We start from the raw sequence: 7,460 nt of genomic DNA on the forward strand, positions 1-7,460 counted from the left end.
AAATATGAATCGCAAGGAAAACAGAATTAGGAGTGTCCGGGAAGCACAGGAATTCATCAAATGTTTGAACACTATTAGTATATAAAAGACAAAAAAAAGTTATTTTTGTTTGTTGGTTTCTGTTTTATTGTACAATGAATTCTATTGATGCACTAAAGGGTTTCACAATATAATAAACTAAGAGTGAATTTATATACAAGTATATGAAAGCTATCAATTTTGAATGGCCTCCAAGGCTGTATGGTTCTCTTAAATCATACATACCTATAAAATAAAATGGTCTTTAAGTACATGCACCTATACTATTTCCAAATATTGTCATTATCTTCTTACCAAATTCTTTGGTATTCTAATAGTCTTTTTAGTTTTCCATACAGTCATATCATTTTCAAGTAAAGATACATTTGCTTTTTCTGCTCTCAGTATTTATATTTTTATTGCTATTGCATTAGCTAGAAATTTCTAAACAATTTTTAATAGCAACAAGGACAGTGACCATCTAAGACTTCTTTCTACTTTGAAGGGGAATGGTCTAATAAATTACCATTACAGTTAATTAATGTAGGATTTTCTGTGGAAAGTCTTTACCATATCTTAGTAAATTTTCTTCTAGAATTTATTCTAGTAAAAGGAATTTTTTAGATTATTTAAATCTTAACAATCCTCTTGAGATCTCTAATGTTATTTTATATCATCATATGATGAGAGGAAAATTTGAGGCATTTTGGTATGCTTATTTTATCCCTCATTCTTGACATTATTCTATGGTATTTCAGCAGGATCTAGAGTATACTTCTCTTCCTCAAATAAATAAGAACACAGCAGAATATGAAAATCAAGAAAGTCAGTGATAAGCTCTTGGGTTTCAAAAATTCAATCCTTTAAGGATTCGGGGTAAAAACAAATTTGGAAAAATAATAGACGAAGAGGCAAGCTACCTCATTTCCATGGTAAATCAAAATTCTCAATAATAAAAGAAATCATAAACTTGGGAGGAAACACAGAATTGTGTCCCCATACCCTGACTTATCCTATGCTTGGGCCAATTTGTTTATGTGTTTGAGGACAGAGAGGAGGCTGAAGGGCAGCAAGACATTGAAGTTCTTATTATTCCCGAGCAGAGGCTATCTGTGTCTTTCCTGAGAAAACAACAAGAGTGCAGATTTCCCTTTTGCACAGGCTGCAGGGCAGTAGGTTAGTGTGGTAGGAAGCCTCTGAGAGGACCCCCAAAGGCCCATGATGCTGAAAATCACACCTATCCTCTTGAGTGTGGGCTGGACCTAATAACTTCCTTCTATTAAATAAAATATGACAAAATTACTAAGATGTCATTTCTGAGATTATTCCTTCCATCTTGCCAGCTGTTTGCTTTCTCTGTCTTGGAGCCCTCACTTTGAAGGAAGCAAGCTGTCATGTGAGTCGTCCTGTGGAGGAACCCAGAAGAAAAAGAATTGGTCTGGCCGATGACAAGTGAAGACCCAAGGTCTGCCAACAGCCGTATGAGATGGCTTAAGATAACTGCAGCCTTACAGGATATCTTGCTTGCAGCTTTATGAGAGACCCTGAAACAGAAAACCAGCTAAACTTGGATTTCTAATCCAATGTGAAATATAGTTGTTTTAATCTACTAAATTTCAAGGTGATTTTTTTTTTTAACAAAGCAATAGAAAACTCATATAGATATCATTATGTGAGGTGTTTCTTCAGATAAATTTGAGACTGGCTCTCATCCCAGTGCAGATATAGTAGAATGATATCTCCTTTACTTGTGAATAGCCCTGAGAAGTTCAGTCTTAAAAAGCTGTGTAAAGTTTAATTTAGACCCAGAGTGATATAGGAGGAAGGGAAGCAACCAAATATTTTCTGTACCCTTGAGAGTGGAATGACATTTACTAAGAGAAAGCTGAAACGTCAGAAGCCTTGCTGTAGGTACAAAGGAATGATTTACCAGTAAGTTATTTTGGTAAAAGACTGAGTGCAAAATGGTAAATGCACATCTCAAAGGATTCAGTGTGTTCAGATAACAAAGACTAGCTAGTACTCCTCCCCCACAGACCCTATGACACAGAGTCCTCAAATATCTCACCCTCTACGGTCAAGAAACTGGTGAGAATTTAAGTGACTCAGATTAAATTTCTACCATGAGGTGGAACATAGATCTCCAAAAATAATTTGTAAGGATTTTAAACAAACAAGAAACAAGAAAGGAATAACTAAATATTAGTAGGTAAGTTACATTTCACATATATACCAGAATTTGGCTGAGATTCAATATATAAATTTTGAGGGTACACAATTCAATCCATGACAGAGTCATTTTAAAACTGTTATATAAATAGAATTATGTATGATATAACCTTTTGGGATTGACTCTTTTTTTTTTTAATTCAGCATGTTCCCTGGGGTTTTATCCAAGTTTTTGTGTGTATCAGTGGCTTGTTCTTTTTTATTGTTGAGAAGTATTTCACAGTATGAATTTGCCACATATTATTTAACCATTCAGTATTTGTAGAACATCTGTATTGTTTCCATATTTTAGGTTATTACGAATAAAACTGGACTAGACATTTGTGTACAGGTTTTTATGTGAACATACATTTTTATTTCTCTGGGATAAATGCCCAAGAGAGCAATTGCTGGGTAACATGGTAGTTGCAAGTTCAGCTTTATAAGAAACTACCTCTTTTCCTGAGTGACTGAACCATTTTACATTGCCAGCAGCAATATAGAAGTGATTCAGTTTCTCTGCATCCTTACCAGAATTTGTTGTCACAATTTTTTATTTTAGTCATTCTGATAAGTGTGCAGTGATATTTTCTTGTGATTTTAATTTGCATTTCCCTGATGGCTAATGATGCTAAAAATCATTCAATGTGCCATTTACCATCTGCATATCTTTCTAAGTGAAAACTATGTTCATGTCTTTTGCTCATTTTCTAATTGAAATTGTTCTTTTTTTTTTTTAATATATTCTAAATACTAGTCTTATGTTGGATATGTGTTTCGCAAATATTTCTCAAAGTCTGAAGCTTGCCTTTAATCTTCTTCACATGGTTATTCCTGGTGTTGTCAGAGGGACTGTCTTTGAGTTGTTATTGGAATTTTAAAGTACATCAAAAACTCTAAAATGTTTCTGAAATATGACAAATTATCAGGATTTACTGAGATCCAGTCAAATATCACAATGCAATATAAGTTATAGATTACAGAAATACTTTTTCAATTTTCTGAAGATGTTCACAGAAAATCATAACAACAGCTAATATTTACAGTGAATTTAGTAAGTACTAAGTACTATCCTAAGCACAGCTGTACATATTTATTTATATAATCCTCCTAAGTGCATTATGTAGTTATTTCTTATTCTCTCCATTTTACAGAAGTGGAAGCTGAGGCCTAGAATGATTAACTTTCCTGAAACTTAAATATTGTTACCAGAACATAAGGGGATTTAGGGAGACCAAGAGGGTACCTGGATTATTTTTCTGCTATTGGACTTAAAAGTTCATTTTCAATTGACCTGGTAAAAATTTAATGTCTGATAAGCTGGAATTTTAAAAGTTAATGAGATATTTAGCAGATGCTAGATATTTTACTTGTTTACAAGTAAGCATGTGGATTTTCTTTATCATGTACATAAACTATTTTCTTGGCTTCATTACTTCATTCAACTCACATATATTTTCAGAGTGACTACTGCTGTGTTCATTCTTTCTGTACTTTATTGACCACACGGAACTACCAGAATGTTACTTAAACATTCCGTGGTAACAAACCTCTTAATAAATAGTTATGAAGTTATGGATATTCTTGATTTTGGCTCACATGCAAATACAATCACAGTCTTACATGTGCTAATACAATTTCAGATTGTCTACCCATCTCTTAATATTACCTCCAAGTTAAATAATTCTATTTTATTTTCTAGTTTCTAATTTGTATTGGTTAAGTTAAGAAACTGCAATCCTCAAACTTAAACATTTCCCACTAAACTCCTTGATGTAGATAAAATTATGAAAATTCTAAATGTTTTATTTGGGTTTTTTAACCGATGTCCTACAATTACCTTGGAAGTCAAGAGTTGCGAATAATTGTTTTATTAAATAATGATAGTATTCCCTTTATCTTATAGACTTTGTGTGTCTTCTGCAATATTGACATGAATGCATAAGTGATGATATTTATGAGCAAACCCTTTTAGTGTTGTCTTCAAACAAAAAGTCACTTTTTAAAACAGTACTTTCATGGCTCCTGTGTGTGGAGAGTGCTGATCAGGGCAGAGAAGATGAGATGACAATAAACAGGGAGATGGCTCAAGGACAAAGAGCTAAAGCTTCATCAGACTTACTTGAGATCAGTAGAGAAATGGACTACCAGTATTTTTAAAAATCTATTTAAAGAAAGAGAATTCTTTCTTGGAAATTAGTTTGAAAAGGCACTGTATTAAAACTCTTATATTTGTCTTCTGAAGTATGACAAAGTACCAAAGTCTGTGAATACCCAGCCAAATTCTGCAATGCAAAAGTTACTTTCTGCCTCTAATTAGAACCTAGGAAAAAAGAATCAGATCAGAACTATATCCTCAAACATACAGATTATAGATTATCATGAGATCCTTGGTGAGGCAGAACTAAAGACTGATGCCAAAATTTACTACATATTCTTGAAAGGTCAGTATAAAATAGGTCATGCTTTTAATGATATATTATTGTCACCATGCTCTTCATAAATTATTTTTACATATTCTCAAAACCCCAAATTAGAGTTGTTTCAAGTATTGTCATGCAGAGATGATAGTATCATGTCACCATGGAATCTAGTGTCCAAATAAGGCAAAGTTAGATAAACTAACTTATTTGTGCAATCGTCTCTCAACAAGATTTGATTCTCTCTGTTTTGCTATATTTTAAAGCCTGTCTGTGCTGTGTGTTAGGATTATATATGGTATATGTCCTCCTTTGTTGATGCAAAATTCCTAGGCATTAAGACATATAAAAACATTTTCAATTTTTCTATGGATATATATTATATAGAAATACACAAGCACATATATAATTATAATGTGTTTGACAATCCTTGACTTACAGAAATGTACACTAATTTTCTCATATCAATTAAAAGTATATTATTATTTTCCATAATTATGCCTACCAACACTCAAACATATGTCATCAAACCAATTTTTTGGAATAAGAACCCTACATTGACTAGAGCAGAAAAAAATTCAACAATTAACAATGAGAAAAGCAAAGCAGGAAAAGATATTCAGTATAATGAATGGATGTCTCTAAAGAGTCAAGATACAAATATGTTCACTTTCTAAGAAAAATGGTCTTACATAAAGTCAAAGTGGTTTTAATGCTCATATACTTATTAAAAATTATTTCTATCAAAAAACTCTCTCTCTCTCTCTCTCTCCCTCAAAAGATAAAACTTCTTGTATTTGCATCATGGCTTGTTATGTATGGCTAGATTAATGTGTTTAGCAGCTGAATGATTTCAACTCTGTGTACCAAGTAGGGCTCAACAGTGGAAAATCCAATTAAGTTTCAGTGAAATAATTAAGTTATGTTGTTCTTGTGGTTTCAGTATGTTTCCAGGTGCACAATTATTCTACAACTAACTCTAATATACAGGAGGAAAAAAAAAACCTCATATTTTGTACCAATACATTGTGGTTAATCAAAAGCAAAGATGTCATTTTGTAGGCCTTTTAAAAATTCAGTTGATAATTATTTCCCAATTAAGTTTCTTACTACTGAAGATAGCATAATACCTTCAGTTAGATAATATCACTTTTCCTAATATCAAACCCTTGGTTACTTTTGATTTTTATTCTTTTAAATTTGAAATAAAATGTGTGCTCTTTTGTACAATATTTAACCAGTCCACTAGGAGTTACATATTGTACAACCAGTTGGGTTAAATAATACAGCGATCTCCATTCCAGGATTGAGAATCTATTTCTTTTGTTGCTATATAAATAGGTTCTTTGCAGATTGGAAATATTATAACTAAGACATTTAACAACAATCTAACAATAATGAGAATGACTATAATTACAATAAGAACAACATATATAATACCTATAACATGCCAGACACTATTCCAAGCACTGCACTGATGCAATTCATTACTAATTTAATTCTCACAGCAATTCTGTAATGATTAATTATAGTATTATTATTTTACAGATGAGAAAACTAAAGCACAGAGTCAAAATTTTCCCCCAAAGTAAACAGCTCATGAGAAGTAGAACCAGAAATTAAATTTAGGCAATCTAATCCTATTCTGAAATAAGATGTATTTGTTTAGCTCCTTTCATCCAATGAGAGTTAACACCATATTACTCTGATAATAAAATGCCATTTGAGTTATAATTTGAGTCATTATATTCATAAGAAAATTTTAGGAAAAAATAAGCCAGCACAACTCCTTTGATATCAAATGTGAAACATATCCTGATTTCAGTAATTTTAAAATATTTTTAAAATAAGAAAATATAAAGGTGCAATTTATTTTTATGTGTCGTGTTCCTTGGTGGAAAAATGTGATAGAAGCTGTGTTCTACTTGGTATTTAAGAAATATTAAATGTCTTTGTACATATTGAAGAGAGTAGATGTCAAAAATGAAGGATGAAGGAAGAAAAACATTAAGAGAAGGAAGCTTACATTACTTGAGCTTTCCATTCTAGTAATGGATTATTATGATAGAACTGGGCAGCATGATAACAACATTACACCATATATTTCAGATCGAAACTGGCAATGATAACACTAACATCATTTGGGGTTATGTTGGTGACAAATGGAAAACTGTAATAAAAGCAAACCCCTTGGATATACTCAACACAACTAAATGGAGTGTTAGATTTCTATATTTTGTTTTATTGTCCATAAGATCTTTTCTTGAAAATAAAATTAAGCTAATATTTTTCTGCAAATTCTGTAGGCTTTCTAACACCCCAGAGAACAAAGTTTTTGCTGAGGAATTATAACTTCTGAGACTAAGCCTACTATAATGGCACATTCTTTGGACAATTAGTATTCAGAGTACGTGCAGTAAGCATCTTTTGATTTACTATACTCAATCTCTATTTTCTCCTTCTGTCAGGAGCAACTTCAGTATACTCTTCTCCAACACACACACACACATGCACACACACGTGCACACACACACACATTTCTTTAGGGGAAATGCTGCTCCACATTACATCTGTGTAAGTCTGGTAGAGCTTCTAATCACAGTATTATGCCAATTGGCTGTGGTGAATGGTCCAAGGATTGGGCTTATGACAGAAGCCAGGCTGATTAGAAGAAACCTCTGTTCAGGTTTATGTATACTGAATTGGGAAAAGAAGAGATTCTCTTTTCTGAAATTGCTAAACTGTACTAATGCAAACTTGAAGTTGACTTGAAGCCATTTTGTTCCCTCTTCTCACTTCATATAGAGTTAAGGA

Source organism: Pteropus vampyrus, unplaced genomic scaffold (genome assembly GCF_000151845.1).
Source record: "Pteropus vampyrus isolate Shadow unplaced genomic scaffold, Pvam_2.0 Scaffold3, whole genome shotgun sequence".
NCBI classification, from domain to species: Eukaryota; Metazoa; Chordata; class Mammalia; order Chiroptera; family Pteropodidae; genus Pteropus; species Pteropus vampyrus.